Genomic DNA, 20,143 nt, shown 5'->3' on the forward strand with positions numbered 1-20,143 from the left:
CCCCTGCCTGATCGCCCTCCTCCCGCTCCCTCTAGCCCCTTGCATGCTGGAACTGTGCCAGCCTGCACAGGGAAACCTGCCATTTCCAGGTGTTTTCTTCTTAAAGAGGCAATCTGGGTTTTTCGCCGTAAAATGAGAAAAATATGGGTTTCACCACATTTGTCCATGGTGAACAGAAAACCTGGATCTGTACTTACGAGGAGAGAGGCTGAGGGAGCTGGGCTTATTTAGTCTGCAGAAGAGAAGTCTGAGGGGGGATTTAATAGCAGCCTTCAACTCCCTGCGGGGTGGTGCAAAGAGCATGGAGCTGCACTGTTCTCAGTGGTGGTTGATGGCCGAACAAGGAGCAATTGGCTAAAGTTGCAGCAAGGGAAATTTAGCTTAGATATTAGGAAAAACACTCACATGGAGAGTAGTAAAACACTAGAGTAGGTTAACCAGAGAGGCTGTGGGATCTACATCCTTGGAGGTTAAGGCCTCGGTAGAGAAAGCTTTGGCTGGGGTGATATAGTTGTGGGTGGGCCTGTTCTAAGCAGGGGGTTGGACTAGACCAGGTGACCTCTTGAGGTCCCTTTCAGCCATCATTGTCTATGATGGGACAAGCAAGTGTGCGGGCTGGGAGCAATCCGGGCCCTTTTTCGTGCCGCGCGGGCTATGGGCAGCATCCCGGGCACCCTGGGTCGGAGAAAGCAGGCAACACGCTAGAATTAGACACGGACGCTTAGTGGTTGATTCAAGATTGTTTACTTACAACGAAGATGGTCGCGGTGTAGGCTGGACAGTTTCCCAGGCAAAGCTCTGCTTAAATCCCCAGTTTGAGGACTCAGACAGTACTCGGATCACTCCCACGGAGTTGTCGAGGCTCCGTGGATCCTTTTTTGCAAGCAGGGAAGAGGGATACGTCGAGGATTGCGCTCAGCGACGGGGAGAGGCTAGAGGCTGATCAGACGCCTGTTGCCTTCTTGAAATACGCTGGTTCCAATAGGCTCCGCAGCGCTTAGAGATCTTCACAAGACATGAAGTCTCCTCCTCCTGATGTTCGTGGAGTCCTCCAACTTGGGTGGAAACCACTCAAGCCTCTTATACGGCTAGCAAGCCAATTGCTAGCCGCCACGTAGAAATCATTTAACACAAGCCAATAATGGGGCTCGAATTTAAATACAAATGGCGGGAACTCCTTGCAACGTGCATTTCTATGCTGCAAAGAAGAAATGCACCCTGCAAAGAAAGCTCCAAAACGGCGGGAAAATAATTCAGTGGCGCCAAAGCACACACAAAAACAAAAATCACACCCTTGGGTTGTGACAGGAACCTCTTTCCATCCCCATGCCTCAGCCCAGTCTGTCTGTCCACTGCAATCTCAGGGGTGTCTCTCCTGCCAGTACTGTGAAGCCCCACTCCTACCCCTTCAGAATAAAACCCACCACGAGCCACTTTTCCTTTATTATATTTTAATATAATCTTCTTGGGAGGAAGCAAAACAAGGCTCAAGCCATTCTCCAGACTGGGGGGCAGGGAACCCAGCAATGGGACAAGGACAGCCCTCACTCCTGCCTAAAATAGACCATTCCAGTACAACCCCCTCCCTCCCATTCATATAAATTAAGTCTCTCTCTCCTGGGAAAGCAGCAGGTGTAGAAGAACAGCTCTAAAAGTAAACATGTCTTGCATTAGGCCCCCACCCCACATCTTCAAAGTTCAACCCACAACCATGCCTGTAACTCTGCCCCCTCTACAGAGTCCTTTGGGTGTGGGTGCACGTCAAGCTGTGCAGGCAGGTCTCTGAGAGGGGATGGGCAGGTCCTCGAGGAGCCTCCCCACAGCAAGGTCACTCCCAGGGCCAGTTAATGCTGACCTGGGCCAAGGCCTCCAGCACCTCCCACTTGCAGTCGAAGTCGCCATTGATGTTGCTGATGGACTGCTCCTCCACCACCCAGAGCTGGCAGCTGGTCTGCGTGATCAGTCGTGCATCATGGCTCACGTTGATCACCGCTGTGAAGAGACAGGAGGCAAAGCATGAGGGGGGGTGGGAGGCAAAGCAGAGGCCAATTCCATGCTGAAGGAGAATGGAAAGACCCCACGTTTTCCCCATCAGCCACTGCCAGGACAGGGCTGGGCAGTGAAGGGCACGACTGGGACCCAACGGGGACCCTGGCAGGAGAGCCCTGCTTGTAGTATACAAACCCTCCCGTGGGACCCACAGACCCACCCCCAGCCAAGTAACCCTTCTGCTTCCCTGCAGCCCCAGACAGGAACCCCATCCATGCCAGCTTGGATCTGACCCATGCACCTATTACTACCTTCCTCTGCCTGACAGATGGGACCCATGAGGCCACCCCAACCCAGTATCTCCATCCACCCTTCAATCCGAGCCATGGGCCCAGTATTCCCCCATCCCCGTCCTCCTCTGATCAGGGCAGTGGACACCTCCCACCGCGCTGCTTCCACTCACCTCCATGTACGTGCTGACAGCATCACCCAAGGGATCAATTGACTCAATGCACAGATGATTTGTGGGTTCATTCTGGGGAAATGACAGATCCCAAAAAGAAGCCAGGAGTCCTGAGCCACAAAACTTTCCTCCCAGCCACTTCCACCCACCTCCTTTCCTCAGCTAGAAACAGGACCCAGGAGTCCTCCCAAACCATGCCCCTCACTATGGCATGCTGGACAGCACTCCTTTCAAAGAGCCAGAGCAGGGCACAACCTGCAAGTCCTGGTCCTCACGCCTGCTCTGCTCTAACTCGCTTCCTTCCCAGAGCAGCGAACCTGACACAGCCCCGTTCCCATCCCCTGGGTCCATCAGGCTCCCTGCAGGTCAGCTCAGCAAACATCACACGGGCTTTCTGCCCCCCTGGCTAGGAAAGAAAAGGGCTCTGAGATAAGTGGGGTGAAAGGAGCATCCAATCCCTTCTCCTTCCCCAAAATGCCAGGATCCAACTTCCCACCCACCTCCCTCCACTAACAGCAGCTCAAGGTCCTGTGCTCCCACCCAGGGCAAGGGCAAGGCGCTCCCACCCAGGGCAAGTCTCCGCTCCCCGTCCCAGCTCTCCCCTGCATGGCCAGACCCACAGCGCTCCCAGGGCCACAGCTCCAGCCTCTCCGTGACTTCTTCCTCAGTGGCCAGCCCTCACTCCTGGATTCCCAGCCTGTCTCCCCTTTGCCTCAGCCCTCACGTCCTGATCAGCCCCCTGCACCCTCAGGCCCTAGCTCCTCCATACTCACCCTCTCCCCCCTGCCTGGAAGCCCCAGCCCCACACCTGACAACCTGCAGATCTGCATGGTGAGGGCATGGCTCTCAAGGCTGAAGCGCCCCAGGCACTTGTGAGCATCCTGGTAGGGCAGGTGGACTTTTTCAGCCACGTTCTCCTCCAAATCTGACGTGGTGATCTGGTGCAGAATGACACTAATTCTACAAAGCTGGGAAGTAATGAATCTTGAAGCATTTCATTTTGAGCAAGATAACGGAGAATACCAAAGAGCGGTGGTTCCCCTACTGTAACGCACTTCTTTGATACTAAAAGGTCTCTTTCTAAAGTACTGTATTGCTCATATATGATAGTGGATTTACATGATTCTGCTTATACACGTTTAAATTATTACACGTTTATAGCTAGACAGTGTCAAGAAAATCCTGAGCCTTATAGTAGAATAGGGTAAGTCCTACCTGGATCTTGTCCATTATCAGGTATGAAAGGCCAGCTTCTTCCTCCTCTTCACTCTCCCCCAAATCTGAACCTCCATCATTTTCATCTTCGTCTTATTTGTACTCTCCTGGTGGACCAGCTTCGTCTTCATCTGCTTCATCCTCCTCATCCCCTTCTGAAAGGCAGGTAAATTAATTCCTTACAGCTTTGCTTAAACCTCAAAGGCTTGTTTGTAAACTCATCTTAAATGAGCTTCTGAAATCTGACTCAATTCAGCTACAAAACCTTCTCCAGAAATCTTTAAAAAAAGACAGGACTAGAAGTAACATCCCTCTTTTTCCTCTTTCTATAGGAAGAGAAAACACAGAACTGAATGTGCCACAGCATCAAATATGACATGATGGGTACGAAAAAAGAAAAGCTTTTGGTACCAGCAATAAAATAACTGCTTTTATATAGTTATATCTCAGTGTAAAGATGTGTACTCATGTTTTCCTAAGTGCAGCTCTCCTTTAACTGTGCACAGCATCCATGACTACTTTCTTTGCAAGTGCATTGCCCGCCCCCCCGCATTACCCAATAGGAGCAGTATGTGATACTGGCCTTCACTGGACACACGTAGCTGATTTGTGCTCCAGCAGTTCCACAGTCACTTTAGCCTCAATTTGATATTTAGATACTGACTGAATGGCATAACCAATGACTGCATGTTTAGAGACGTCACCCTCATCATCTTCATCTTCTGAGTTGGGGGCCTCATTACCTTCCTGATCAAATCAATCTAGGTAGGTGATCTCCTGAAGCAGCTCAAAAATCCTTTCCCTGTAATCCTTCAGGTTTGTGATGTCACAGCTGAAGAAGTCCAGGTCTTCAAGTTTTTAAGATTTTGCTAAAAATGAATTAAAATTACTCACCGAGATGAAATAACTACTTGGTACCTCCAAGTACTGCACTGCTGCCTCCTAAATGTCACTGATTTTGCTGGCTACCTCCCACCACCTCTTCTCCGTTGCTGTTTCCCATCGTACAGAGCTCATGTAAGAAGTCTTTGTGCTGCCAGTCAACATCCCTTCCCCATAAGATCAGACACTCTCTCTACACTTCCTTTGAAACAGGTTTGACCCTCTTTCCATCCCATTAAAATGTGTGTCTTTGTTTCCAGATGCCCCAAAAGTACATGCGTCCTCAGAAATTTGACCCTATAATCACCCAGGGAGATGCAAAGCTCTCCCATTCTCTGAGGTCGGCACAGCCAACTGTCCCAGCGCCGATCCTGCCATGCCTGGTGCACAGACAGCTTTCCATGGCCTGAATGGGGCAGCTGTGGATGTGACGATAGAGGTAATCCTGCTTAGACTAGATCTGGGTTCTGCAGACCATTGTAATCACGAGTCGGCCTGTGTGAGTAGGAAGCTTTGGAGCCACCTTGGAGATCCGGCCATAGGGTATAATGGGGAATCAATGAAATATCGACAGCTTTGTTGTTTTTTGTCTGATTTGGGTGAAGCTCGCAGGGGTGGTAGCCCCTGTTGAGAGCATGAAGTCTGCCGAGTTTCAAGAAGATCAGCGCAGGGGCTCAGGGGAACTGCACCCCACATTCTTGAAAGCAAAACTAATGTCACGTGTATGTGTTACGCCACAGCGGGGTGAAAACTGCAGGGCTGGTAGCCTTGCCGAGGCCATGAAACCTGCCACATTTCAAGATGATTGGTGCAGGGTTTTGGGGGGAACTGCACCTCGAGCTGCTGACAGGCAAAACTCGTGCCATGGGTGACAGTGTGTGTGTTAAGGTGCAGCGGGCTGAAAACTGCAGCAATGGTGGCCCCTGCTGCGGCCACGAGGCCTGCCAGCTGTCGAGGGGATCGGTGCAGGGCTTCTGGGCTCGGGGGCCTGCACCTCTGGCTGCTGACAGGCAAAACTTGTGACATGGGTGCTTGGGCAACTGTATCTGTTTTGAGGCATGGGACCTGGGATCACCGCAGGCCTGGCTGCTACCAGTTACTAATTAATCATGATTCCCTCAGGGACCGGCTCAATACACAGCACCAAGAACAATCCACTGCCCCAAGACAGACGCCGTCAGTGCACTTAACAAAAGATGAAGCCTCTTCAGACAATCTACAGGAAAACCTGTCTCAGTTCTGCGCATCTCCATTTGATTTTTTAAGCATGAGTGCCTTGAGGCTGGCCACAACCAAAATGGCTCAGGATTAAAAAGTTAAGAGAAAATGTCAAGATGCCGTTTCACAGACACCTTGTTGTAAAAGGAAGAGGATTGGAAAAAAGAAAATAAAACCCCATAAAGGTTCGCCATCACTGGCTTCCATGGGACTTTTGGTTTCAAGTCATGCTACAAAGGCAGGGGATGGCATTTTCTGCACCACTGGAGTACCACTCCCAGCACCCAGTTCACAGAGGGAAAGAGCTACCTGGCTGTAGCTGCATGGAGGGCAGGGAGAAAAGCCCTCCTCTGCTCTCGGGCGGCAGGAGGTACAGGGGACAGACAGACCAGCCACAAGCCGATCTTGTCTCTGATGACCGAGCAGGACCCAGCAGCAATCCCCTTCTTGCCTCTAGCCATTAGGAAGGCCGGTTATGTGCTTGCAAGGGAAGGAGGGGAGGGGGCCATTGCCCCATCATGTGCTCTCTGGGCAGAGCTGAAATAACTCTGGGCTGGTGGGGAGGAGAAAGAAAAGGATAATACTAATAATACCACTAATCATCAGAATAATAATCATAATAATAAAAGATCAAATCCAGAATAAACAGCCCCAAACTCCAGCTAATAAAGAGGCAAATTTTGACAAATGAGGGTTTTTATTCTTTCTGACCACCGGCTGGAGGAAATCAAAGTCAGCTACCCAGATTATGCTTTTTTTTAAATTTAAAGATGGATTTGGTGCCACTACGACTTGTTTACTACCAAAGTTAAAAATAAATGAAGACCCATCATGCCAGCCATGCCAACACGGGAGTGAGGCTAAAGTTGGCTGCTTATTCCCAGTTCCTTATTCCTTAGTCTCGGTTCCCTTTTCAAAGCTAATCTAGACCCAATAAAAGCTTCTTATGAATGAATTACACATCCTGAAGTAAGTTTGTTCATGCCAGGCATCCATCTGACAGCCCCCCAGGCACTGTACTAAGTATCTGGGCTTGAATAGGGAATTGGCTTTGGGGCTGTGTTACCTGCCAGCTCTGTGGTCCTGAGGGAGCCCTGGCACCCAGCTTGCTGGATTTACAAAGGACTTTTTCTATTTCCACCCCCTCCACTCACACACACACCTCATCAAAGTGACAGGCAAATCTGGTAACAGCTGGGATTATGGCTGGAAATCCATTTTGGGCCACCCCACACCATCAGGGCCAGGCAAGACCCTGGTCATCAATTCAGTCTGTAATCTCAGCCCAAATGCCGGGTCCTTAGTCAAGAGTGTATACTTAGTACCATGGGAATGGGGGGCTCTTAGTTGGCAGCCTGGCATGAAGAAACCACGCTCTGGTCTGGGCCAGACTGGTCAGTGGTGTCCGGGAGAGTCCCCCGGTGCCATAGAGGCATGGTGTGGGGTGGCCCAAGAAGGATTTCCATCTCTAATCCCAGCTCACAAGAAATTCCTTCCTTGAGCCTGTCTACTTGGTACAGTGGGGATGGGGGAACTGGCCCAAACAGTATTTGCAGCCGTAACCCCAGTCCAAAACCAGGTCCTTATTTGGGTCCATGTACTGAGTACAGTGGGCATGGGGGGGCTGTCAGTTGGCAGCTTGGCACACAAAAACTGCACTTTGGGCCAGGCAAGACTCCGGTTGGGGGGTGTGGGATTGTATCCAGTGCCAGAGGCATGGTGCGGGGTGGCCCAAAGAGGATTTCCTGTCATCAACCCAGCCCAAAACCCAGTTCCTTATTCAAGCCCATATACTTAGGACAGTATTTGTGGGGGCTGTCAGTTCAGGGCCTGGCACAGCCAAACCACGTCTTCAGAGTGGCAGGAAAGCAAGGGGATGTAGCTCAGTGGTAGAGTGCATGCTTTGCATGTATGAGCTTTGGGCTTGTCCCTGATGAGCACCCCTGAACCTCCACTATGCATCCCCAGCCCCCAAAAAAACAGCCTGAGATTTATTTATTTTTAAAAGGATTTTTACCTCCCCAAAATCTCACCCCCAACACAAGCAAGAAATGCATGGAGGGCAAATTGCAGCGGGTGACCCAGACTCAGAGTTAACTGAAGAAAAGGGGAGGGGAAAAGAAAAGAAGTTGTTCACCTCCATCGAGTGCAGAAAACACACCAGCTTTCAGAAACAGGAATGCTACATAGCCAGTCACAATAATTACAATACTATATAAAGAATAATTATGATATAGCAGTACCGCAATAATAGCGATTAGCTGATGCCCAGCCCAGGGTTTCTAGCGCCCACGCAACTGTTTTAGAAGCTGGATGCGTAGAGCGCATTTTGCACGCCCAACGGATTTTAAAAATCATTTCATTAATGTCATGATAATAAATTTAAAAATCATCTTATTAACGTCATGATAATCATGCACCGCTAGAATGAGAAATAACTAGAACAGCAAGCAACATGAACGTTAATTAGCAGTATGTAAACGTACGATAATTAGTGAATAGCCACGTGTAAAAGGTAACACTAAGCACCCGGAGGCGCAGAGGAGCGGGGTCCCCGGCTGTCTTGGGGCTGGGGTCGGGAGGGAAGGAGAAGGCGGCCCCGGGGCTCCGCGCTGCCTCCCCGGGCGTATCTTGAGCTCCTGCCCGAGCCCGGAGCTGCGCTGCGCCTCCCCCCGCCGCTGCCCCCGGGCCGCAGCGCCGCGCTCCTCCGCGCCCGCACAGCGGGTCCCGCGCTCCCTCGCCTAGGCCACGCCCACTGGGACGGAGATCCGCGCTCCTCCGTGGCCGCTCCTGCACTGCGTGTGCCGCGCACGGCGCAGGCGCGCCTTCGCCCAAGCCACGCCCCCCGGACCGGCAGGGCGGGGGCGGGGCCAGGGAGGGGGCGGGCGCTTAATCTTTCCATGCCGGCGCTCATTGGCTGGGAGGCGCTGTGCGGGCCGGCAGCCGAGTGGGTGCGGTGGACGCCCGTCTGGGCTGAGAGCTTTTAAATACGACTGTAGCCGCCATAACAGCACGCGGTCGGGGAAGCTGGTTGGGGGTGGTTGTTCGGGCTGCGCCCCGCGGCTCCGGGGCACTGGGCTCCAGGAGCAGTGACCGAGTGACTCGAGCGTCCCCCCCCCCCCCCCCCCCCCCCCCCTCAGCCCTGCTGCGGCAGCGCGGCTGTGCGGAGGGCGCTTTCCTTAGTCACCGCTGCAGTTAATTCGTGGATTAAACTCTTTACTCCCGTTAGATGCTGCGGCCCGGGGGGGGGGCGCAGATGACAGTCGCGGTGTCAGCGCTGCACCTGCGATTTGTGAGCTGGGCTGTCTCATAGGAGCTCAGAGAGTTCAAATCGGTCTGAGCTGTTGGGGCTTCGCAGGAAAAACATTCTTTTCCTAGTCAAAAGCTCAAGTGAAACCAGTGTTTTCTGAGGGGGGCTTCCCTTGAGCCCCAAAGAGGGGTTGCCCTTGAGCTACAGTGTACCCCCGTACAGGGACTGTTTTGCTTGTGCGTCGCTCAGGGGAAAGCTGCTTTTAAGGGAAGGAGCCATGGCTTCAGCGTACGACCTCTAACACAAGGCATTGCTATTAATGAGGACCTTGAAGCCATGCCACTAGCCAAATCACAGATAGTAACTTACGCTCTGAGAGGGTTGATTTTTATTTACTTACTTACTATTTTTAAGCATTTCTTTTCAAAACGTGGATTGGAAGTTTTATCTAAACCAGACAGGGGCCAGAACGTCCTGTTTTCCCCACGCCGAGCTGTAGAGGAATAAAGAGCAGCCAGGAGAAAAATAACTTTGTGGGGGGGATGGGCAATGGACAGTGGCATTCTTGGTAGTGCCAGGGACTAGTACGATCAGAGAACCTAGATGATAAATGCCTTCGAGGTAATGACTGCAAGCTCGTATCAGGTGTAACGGTGAAGCAGTGCGAAGCCTCTAGGGAGAGAGAATGTGGTCAGAGTTACCCAAGCAACAAAGCTTTAATGCCAGAAATTAGGAGGCTGCAGTACGTATTGGGCCATGAAGACCTAGATAGCAGTCAATAATGTGGGTATCGAAGTAAAAAAAAAGGTTTTAGTGATTACTCCAGAGAAGGCAGCAGGGTTTGCCATGATCTGATACAAGGGTCTAGAACGGCGGTTCTGAACCTTTTTCAGTTGACGTACCCCTTGGTCTCCGAGTGAGACTTCACGTACCCCCTTTCTATGGGAAATTAATTTTTATGTCAAACTACATGTACTTGTGTATTATAAAAACAGCAAGATACTCATACAAAGACTTCTCCATTTTAAACAAGGTTCATTTATTCAATGCACATGAAAAGTTGTGCAAAAAAACACCACTTGGTGTCAAATGCCAAAACGTGCCCAAACTTATTAGTGCAAACAATGCTGCTACTTACTATCAACCAACATTTTAATTCTAGGTGACATTTTCGAGACAGCCACATGCACGTCATGTTCAGCTTTCAGTTTGTTTCCTCGCTTTGGTTTTTGCAAAAAGCACTGAAAATCCCGACTCGCAGAGATGTGTTCTGACAAACGGAGCTAGAACTTGGTAAGCTCCCTTGGTCCGAGTGGGTTATGCCTCCCCAAGTCTGCACCAGAATGGATCCAATTTCATTGATTCAAAATTGACACGAAGTTTCTGATTATTGCGCAAATCAAGTAGCTCATCTTTTGCCAGGTCGGCATCACTGATTTGTTCAAGAGAAGCGGCAAAGAGGCTCCTTACCCAAATGTCAGCTACCGGAATAGTTGTGATAATGCCTTCTGTGATGACTTTCAGATTTTCAAGATGCATAACAATACTCTCGGGGTGTAGGTTGTATTCGTGTTGGTCTTCCTTCATTCCATCCAGGAAGAGCACACACCAATTGCTGAAACATCCTCAAACCGACAAATGGTTTTTCAACCCAAAAGCTGACTTAAAATTTTTTTTCCATCTATTTAACTTGGTCTAACAAAAGATCAGATTCACCCAAAGAACCTTGTCTGCCTAATAATACTCTCACAAACTGTTGGTTCCCCTGGATGCACTGGATCTAAAGTGATTTCATCGAAGAGGAAAATTGGCCAAGTTACTGGAATTCCCTCTTCTTCCCCAGAGAGCCAACTTCTCTTGAAAGCATTTGATTTTTTTGTCTTCCAAGATAGTCACTTCTCCACCTTGGACTGAAATGTTCAACGAGTTTGGACTGAAATGTTCAATGAGTTTAGAATTGTGAACACATCTGGGAGGTATGCCAAACAACCCACAAAGTTCGGACCTATGAAACGCTGAAGCAGAATTGATCCATTTTCACACAGAAACATTTCAATTAAATCTCAAAGTTCAAAAGCTCTTGTCAGAAAGTTTTGTGTGGATAACCAGTGTACTTCTGTGTGAAGCAGAAGTACGGTATGTTCAGACCCAATCTCTTCCTTCGCACAGCGCTTTGAACATGCAGTGTTTCAATGCCCTTGCTCTGATCAAGTTGACGGCCTGGATGACAACATCCAACACGACTTTCAAGTAAGAGGGAGGAGAATGCAATGACTGGAGATCACATTTGGATCCACCTTTTTGACGTGAGCGGTGAACTCTGATTATTTCCCCAACATAGCAGGAGCACCATCAGTACAAATAGCTCCTACAAGGTCCCAGGAAAGGCTGGAAAAAAGGAAAAAAATTCATTCATCGTAGCCATAATGTCTGCTGCCTTAGTTGTTTCTTTCAGCACTTCACAAAAGAGGAATTCTTCTTTGACATGATTCTCACGCGCATATCGAGCAAAAATGAGAAGTTGTGCGCAATTTGAGACAGTTGATTCATCCAACTGCAAGCCAGTTTTACCAGACTTTTCTTGACTTGTTCTACTACTTGTTTGCATATGTCTTCTGACGTGTCCTTGATTCGGTCGTGAATGGTGTTGTATGGGGGATCTGTGCTATTTTTAGATGTGCATCTCTACCATACATCAGCGTGGCCATTTCCATGGCACGGTTTCACCAGGGTCTCTGCGATGGTATACAGGTTTTTTTTCTGTGGCCATCCTTAATGCCACGCGATAACTTGCCTCCAGCACTGGCTTCTGAGGAGTAAATCCATGATCGGAGAAGTGTGCTTGTTTCAAGTTGTGATCGCTTGATTTTTAATAAAGCTTCTGGGTCTTTAGTATTTTCGGAGTGAACAGTCTGAAGGTGCTCTTTAAGTTTAGATGGCTTCATATATTCATTGCAAAGTACCTTTTGAGTGAAGGAAGCATTGTGGCTTCTGTAAATCATCTGTATCAAGCATAAACGTAAAGCCAAACTGCACATGCAGATCCTAGTAATAACACTTGTTTGACATGATAAAGCGATGGACGAAGCAAGAATTCAGTCCTTGAAAAATAGTGCAAAGTAAAACCCTTAAAATATACATCATAGGTTGGTAACAATTTAAAATTGAACAAAGGTACTTACCAAATGAAAGGAAAAAGCAGATGTATACTGTTACTCGTGTGGAACTGCCACGTGCATAAAAAAAAATGACGTAAAAAACTCAAATGCGAACACAACAACTTCAAATGCACAACTATGTTCAAAGACTTAACTGTACACGACTGAGTGATGGGTGTTTGGAGCAACGTTTCTGGTGCAAGGTTGAGGCATGGAGCAGGAATAGGATATCTGGTTTCCGTGTGCATGTGCATTTTAACGACACTAAAGCCCCAGCAATTTCAAATTGTCAGCACATTTTTTAGGCCCTTTGACCTGTGTTAGACGGTGTATGAAATATATCTCACATACCCTCGATGAGGCTTCATGTACCCCTCGGTGGTACATGTAACCTGGTTCAGAACCGCTGGTCTAGAACTTGATTCTCAGTCGGGGGCCGCAGCTAACCCAATTCACAAGAAAAAACTAGAGGTTTCAAATGGGGATCTGTAGTATTAAAAACAGCTCTGCCCTGTCTGTGGCAATTGATCTTTCTGAGCTCTTCGCAACAGAAAAATTATTCTTCCTTACGTCAAAAAATGAGCGAAAATTAATCGCTGGCATCCTGCATGGGAGGCCTTGAGTCTAATGGCCAGTACTTGGGCTTGTGGTGTGTGAGGTACTTCAAATTGAGACAGGAGATGGGGAGTTTACAGATCTTCCAAGCAAACTTTTTAGACATTCCTGCAAGCTAGCTTGTGGTATCATACCCCGTGATGGCATGAAAACCCAGCAGTCCATCCCTTAGTTCATCACAGCACTCCACCTTGTGCACAGCAATGTATTGTTAGTTCTTGATGGGCTTGCTCTCATCCACAGCTCACTGCTGAGACGAGGCCAGAATGCAATCAGTAGCAATAGGACATCGGTGTCACTGCTTGTTGTCGTGGAAAACACATGCAGCAAACTTTTGGGTCAGGTCAGCAGAAGCTTTATTTGGATAGAGCTACCACATTGTGACAATGACTGTGTTATATCTTTCTGACTTTGCTTCAGAAAGAAGCAAGATCACGCGGGTGCCTGCCGCCTCTTGTGCGGAGTGGAGGTGGGCCGTGTTTCTTGCAGTTGAGGAGGCAGCATAACCATCATTACCACCACTGACAGTTCTTTGTCACCATGTAATGCTTGCTGTAAGAGTTCCCTTTTGAGGAACCTAACAAGTGTTTGCATGCCTTGTTTTCCTTGGATTCAATCACTGTTCTCCATTGCACAGGCAACATGACGTCCTTGCTGCTAATTCCAATTCTTATTTCCTTCCTTTCCCAATTCGACGCTTTCTAGTAACATCCTTGATCAACGGGTCTTTGTAGCAGTCGAACACAACATCTACCCTGCTGCAAGGTTCCTTGAACTTGGACACTATATTCACCGCAAAAGCATCCACATAATCTCCAAAAGTCACTGCATCCTTGGGTTTTCCCATGGCCCGAGCCACAGCCACACCATCAATCACTACACATGTTGGAATCAGGGCAGCTTTGAAACTTGGCTACGAAATATTCTCTTCCAAAATGGAGAGTAGTTAAGCTTTGTTTGCTGGTCTCAAGTTTCCGTTTGTTGTAGCCAGTGATAGCAGTACAGTAGAGAGTTCTTGCCTCAGGAGGTTATCGACATCCACAGATACAAGTAGGCGTCTGAATAGTTCACGATCAGCTCTGATGACTGAGGTCTGTTGTTTTGTGTTTTTCTGTTGCTAACTGTACTGTATATATGGAAGCAAGAGTTTTTAACTTTGAGATTGGTGCACGTACGATGACAGATTTATGCACAAGTCAATCAGCAACAAATGTCTCTAAGATGTTTTGTCCTAACTGCTGTGCATTCAGCACACCTTGTATAATTGGTTCTTGGGGAATGTCACCAGTAGCGAGGCACACCAGCTCTGGCGATTCCTTGTTGTTGAACACTTTGAATAACTGGAACTTAGTAGACAGCTTTTTAACATCCTCCTCATCCCTTGTCCATACTTTTGACTGTCCATGCAATAACTGCTTGTGCTGCAGAGAACATTGTGTAAGCGTTGCTATAGCTGGCCTGCTTAGTCCTAGGCCTTGGCATATTCTCTTTTTTTCCTGCTCGCCTAAGTGGCCTTTTTGGACATCTACAGTATGTTTTTAGTATTTGCACATCCAGAGGTGCTCTGTCTCTGGATGCATAGCCACACGCATGTGGCTGACTGTCCAGACATTTTGCATCAGACGGCTGTTATATCCCTGACTCCGTACGGATCCCATTGACTAGGGAGATGACAATCCAGTTGCTCATGGATCCTGTTACTCGCTAGCTAGAGCAAGCAGGGAGCAAACACCAGCACACATTGCCTGCAACAGCTTTATTCAAAATGGAGCCAGCTTCAGGCCAGGTCCCAAAATACACAACGAACTGGGATCCTGCACTGAACAGTAGGGTTTTTTTACATTTTATACACCTTGCTTCATGCCTGTTAACATTTACTCCACCTTGGTTCCTCCTTTGTTCCACCCATATCTCCTCCTATCTCAAGCTCCGTTTCTGTTTACTTCATTAGCATGCAATTACCTATGCATTTCATGTATTTACATTCTTGAGAAAAGCTGCTCACAGCAATACGTGTTGCCAAACAGTGCAGTGAATGAAAGTGCATGATTTAAGAGATTTGGGAAAGAGTGCCATGGAACATATTGAGGAGAAAATGTCACTAGGTCACGTTCTCCAAAAGCTCTCTTCAAGGCACCGTTATTTGGGATGTCATATAGTGCCATTTGGAACGTGTCAGGAGCATCGGTGGCATCCGCTCCAAATGGATCTGCAAACAGCTTCAACTCATCGCTGTGTTCCCTGAAACCCACACATCTTTGTTTGAATTCATCCAGCAGACGGCAAAATTTTGCACAGCCCCACTAACTAAATAGCCTGCATTAACTCAGATGCGCGATCAAAGGCTACCATGCCACCATTTGCTCGAAGAGATTTCTCTGATATTGCTCTATCCTGTGCCATATTCCAAACCTACTCGTTGTAACCAATACATTTCTCCTGTGTACTTAGCATGGGAGACTCGTTGGGGGAGGGTGTAGTTTATGCCTTGGGATCCCCTTGGTTTGGCTGAGTAAGGGGGCCACTCTTTCTGCTTCAGATAGGGAGGCACCCCAAGTTCTTGCAGTGGATCAAATACCCTCAAAGATTACTAGGCCTTTGTTTCCCATGGGACATAGGGCCAAGATCAGTCCAGATCGAGAATGGTGGCTTCATTTCCCCGAGCCTTGCAGGCATGGTCCAGGAGTGGGGGTGCCTGGATGTGAGGTGCCTCCAGGAGGGCACTTAGAGCCTGGAAGGTGGTCAGGCTCAGTGAGGTGGGTGGCTCAACGCAGGAGCACTAGCTACTGGCCCACCACGTGTGATGGTAGCTGTGGGATCTGACAACCTGTGTCTTGAAGGCATCATTTGGGGAAGGGAACAGAGTCGCTGGAAACCCTTGAGCAAACAATCTCTAATTTGGCATCGGGTCAAGTGGTCAGTGTAGATAGCTGGGGTGGCTGACGAGTATGACCACATGACTGCGGTCAACTTGAAAGAGGTGATGAAAGAGAGAGGAGGGAGCAGAAGAGAGAAGACCTGATTCAGATCCTGTGTGATTATGACCAGGCTGCAAGATCACCTCCGCACGTGCATGCAGAACCCGAGGGGCCGTCCTTTGAGTGGGATTTGTGCAACTACCAGCTGCAGCTGGAAGCTGAGGAGTGCAAGCTCAAGCATGAGCTAGAGCTCAAGCGAATGGAGATGGTGGAGAAGGAGGCCCAGCGCCAGCAGAAAGAGGTCCAGCACCAGCATTAGCATGGTGCCCAAGAGGCCAGGTTCAAGTGCAAACACCATCTCGCAGGCGCATAGCGAGCCCCAGCTGCTCTCCTCAGGCTGAACACCCCAATCTTCCCTCACAACAAACACGGAAATGATCCAGAAGCTTTCCTAAAAAAGTTTGAAAACCATGCATGCCAATGAAAGCTGGGAAAGGTCTTGAGCATATAACTAACCTCGTCTCCCAAGAATGTTTGTTCATCACAAACTGTTGGGGACCAGGCTGTGACCAGGCAGCCAGCGAACAGGGACTGCCAACAGGGGAGCAGTGAGGCCTCCACCCAGACAGGCCCCTGGGATGGGTTGGCAGTGCCCTGAGCCCTGTCTGCGGGGGTTGCCTGGCAGGACCTCTGAGGCCTGGGGGGGTAGCGTGGGGGCCGGGAGTTTCTTGCCTGTCCCACCTGTGCCCGGATTGAGGCCCTGGAGGGGCAGGAGAGGGGGCTCCAGGCAGAGGTGAGCAGGCTGAGGGGGATCAGGGCAATTGAAGAAGGGATTGACGGCTTCTTTCATTCTCCGCAGGACAAGGGAGGAGCACCAGGAGGTATGGGGGTGGGTGGGAAAGGGGCTGTGGGTTGGGAGTGAGGGGCACCGGCAGGGCTGGGGGGGGCAGGGGGAAGGGTATATACCCCTTCCCCCACCCGGCTGTCTCCTTTTTTGCAATTGCAAGCCCTACCCCCGTCCCCCTCTTGAAACAAACCTCCCTCCCATTTCCCATCCCTCCCATGCCTGCAACCCAACCCCCCGCAGGGTCCCAGTGTCCCCCAGCCTGACAGTCTGATTTATGCCAGTTCTTGGTCAGATTCTGACTCTTGTGAATCATCTATGTAGATGCTGCCTCTTTTTTGTGTGTTCAGCAGGCCATGGTTCAAATTGAAATATGGCTTTTTTCTGAGTAAGAGGGCTGCCCGGCATTTGCTGCTCATACCACAAAAGATATTTGCTCTCTCTGGGCAGACTAGCTCTGCAGAAAGAGAAACGCAAAGAAGCGTCGAGTGATTTACTCTGGATAGTAGCACTACAAGCAAAATTGGGGAGCATTCAGAGGTGCATTCTGGCTGGGCACGTGCCACTTGGAAGTCTAAATGAGGTTCTTTAATTGGGTTTTTACTAGTTATAACACCTCCTTTCCCACCAGCAGCAAAAGTATGAGAAGATGTTGGACCATCCAAAGTCATGGTTCTGGAAGTCTGAGAACACCAAACTTACCTGTGCACTAAATGAAACAGTTTTCTGGATCGGAGATCACTGACTACAGACAGTAGCACGATGTATACACACAGGGCTGTACATTTAGGTTGAAAAGCAACCATTTGCTTTGCTTCCTTAATGCATCATTTCCATGTGTGGTTGTCTACAGCTTGCATGTGTTGGGTTCTTTATTCAACAACTAGGGCAAGACAAATTCTTTTCCATTCAGCTGAAACAACCCCTCTACCTCCTCATGCACCAAGAGCAGAGGTTGTACTGTGCCTTTTGGCAGCAGAGGAGATTGCTGCTCCCTGAGCTCACAGGTACCTGTCTGCTAGCAATGGGAGACAGCTGTTTTCCAGGGAGGTGCTTGTTTGGGGTGGGGGGACACTGGGGCATTGGGTTGCTGGGTGCCAGAGGTGAGCAGAAAGAAGCCTGCTCAGCCTGCCTTTCTCCCCTCCCTTTGCATCTTCCCTCTCTTCACTGGCTCTGAAAGAGGGCCGGTAAACCCAGGGCAGGGCCTGATACCGCTGCTGATTTCATGGTGATGGTAGTTTGACCTCGCAATGGTCAGGGATTGATGGTCGACTCTCCTTCTGCCACTGAAGATACCCAGCAGGCTTAGGGCTTGCCAAACACTGCAAGTGCAATGCCTACAATCCCGTAGCCCTCTGTGAAGGTGAAGCTGTTCAGTGGGTAATGCTCTGGATTTATACAGTGCTTTCCCCAGTAGGGTCTTTGACCGTAAGTACAGCTTTTGGTATGACAAGAGTACAAATACATAGTAAAGATTAGCATGGGCATGCAAAACCTCAAACTACTGGTGGCCAGGATCCCATGGAAAATAAGTGTAAAGGAAAAAGGCATTGGGGAAATTGGTTGTACCTTCGAGGGAATATTAAGGGCGCTGGGATATGCCATCGCTGTGTAAGGAAGATTAAGAATCACATCAACGGGCTGGCTTGGCTAAACCGCAAATGCTTTTGTGACTTGAAACTTAAAAATGAATCTCTCAAAATGTAGAAACGTAGCTACAATACTACAGATGGCAATAAAGGAAACATCCAGGCAGGCCAAGCCACTGCAATACAGCTAGTACGAGACGCACAAGCATCCTGTGCCGTCAGATGTCAAGGACCAAAGGAAGTGTAGGTCCATTACTGATTGGGGAAAGGGAATTAAAATTGTTCAATACGGAAAAGGTCATGTGTTTAATGACTTCTTATCTCAGTCTGCATAAAATGTGTCCTAGAGGTCTCAAGGAATTGAGCATACACTTAGGAAATCTGCAGATGATGCCAAGCGAGGTAGGACAGCAGATGATCTGGAAGATAGGTTGAGGATTCTCAATGACCTTGACCCATAGTTAAATAGTCTTAAATTAATGAAAGAATAATATAGTAGTTACAGGAGTAGAGCACAAGCTAAATCTGAAGTCATCCCTGTAATATTGTTACAAAAACCAAAAAAGAACAAAAGCATGTAGGGCTGTATTAATACGTATGTTGTATACAAAGTAAGGGAACCATTTTTCAATGATATTCAGCATTGGGGAGGCCTTAGCTGGAGAACTGTGGCCAATTCGAGGCATCATGCTTCGTGACAAACAGATACATTGGAAAGAGTCCAGAGAAGAGCAACAACGAGGAAAGGTCTAATATTTTCCTAGACAGGAAAAGTTGGAAGACCTGGATTATGTAATCCTGAGAAAATGGAGGCGGTGCTACAAATCTTCAAAAAGGGTTGCTACTTGTAAAGAGGATCTCTAGTTGTCTGTGATTATAGCAGATATAGTAACGGGCTTACATTGCAACAGGGGGCATTTAAGCTAGAAATGAGGAAATACTTCCTAACTCTCAGGTGGTGAAGTCATGAAACAGATTGCTGAGAGAGATTGTCAGAAAGATGGGGCTGGGCACTGGGTCTCCCACTTCCTGCATGAGTAGCCTTCCTGTTATCTTCAACTGTACATTATGGGAGGGCCCTCATTCTCCTCCCACCTCTCCAATGAGTTTTTGCCCAGCCAACATGTCATGACTTATAGTACGTCCTAATGGGCGTACCTGACCTGTTCATGGCTCCAAACATGCCAAGCTGGAGCACAACCCCACCCAAAACTGCAGCTCTGTGGCTGTGGCCATGCTGTTCAGGCACACAACGTGAAGAGGGGTATAGCCCTGTGACTCAGTTCACCTGCATGGGCAAGAAAGGAGCTGTGTCCATTTCAAACATCTAGTAAACTTCAGTTTTCTCCAGGAATTTGTTGAAGGCAAGGATGTAAGAACTCACTAGGGGACTAGACATATCAGGACAAAAAATGGCTTTCAGGCAATCCTGGAGGAGAGGGAGGCTGTACTGTGCTGCACCAGAATTAATACTGTGATGCTGAGTTTACACAAGTCATCACAAATTCCTTGCGCAGAGGTGGTAGATTTTTTCAAGCAGGATGGATTTCTTGGAGTGGTTCTGGACTGTGTCGTCCCTGTGGCTTTCTGGGCATCAGTCAGTGTACAGGTGATGCTCCCAGTTCGTTCTTCTGTTTCATTTGGCCCTGACTTCAGACAGCTGGACACATGTCAGCACTGGATCTCTAATTGTCAGTCTTCCCCAACTGCACCCATGCCATCCCAAAGGGGAGTAGAGGTGTGCTGACTCCTCCAGGTAATCCAGAGGGAGGTCTCCTCCACCTGGCTTTGAGATGGATGGATTCATAGGCATGTTCTTCTGCAAACATGAGAAGGATATTTGAACCGGCAAAAAGTTTTGCTCTCTTACCTTTGTGCTCTGAAATGACCTGCACAAGCTGGTAGTTTTCTACTTCCTCCACATCCAGTTGGTACTTTCTCATGATTTTTGAGATGACATCTGTAGTTGTGTCTTGGCCGGTTCATTGCAAAATGCTTTTTC

General features: G+C 48.7%; 1 long non-coding RNA gene across 1 annotated transcript; it reads right to left on the bottom strand.

Moving 5' to 3' along the window:
* Positions 1–764: 764 nt before the first annotated feature.
* Positions 765–8,545, bottom strand: LOC132246518 (uncharacterized). Its single transcript, XR_009457844.1, has 3 exons — positions 8,254–8,545; positions 2,453–3,822; positions 765–1,992 (listed from the first exon to the last, which is right to left on the bottom strand). It is a non-coding gene; the product is annotated as an uncharacterized LOC132246518 (long non-coding RNA).
* Positions 8,546–20,143: the final 11,598 nt, after the last annotated feature.

The sequence above is a fragment of the Alligator mississippiensis genome, chromosome 16 (genome assembly GCF_030867095.1).
Source record: "Alligator mississippiensis isolate rAllMis1 chromosome 16, rAllMis1, whole genome shotgun sequence".
Classification (NCBI taxonomy): Eukaryota; Metazoa; Chordata; order Crocodylia; family Alligatoridae; genus Alligator; species Alligator mississippiensis.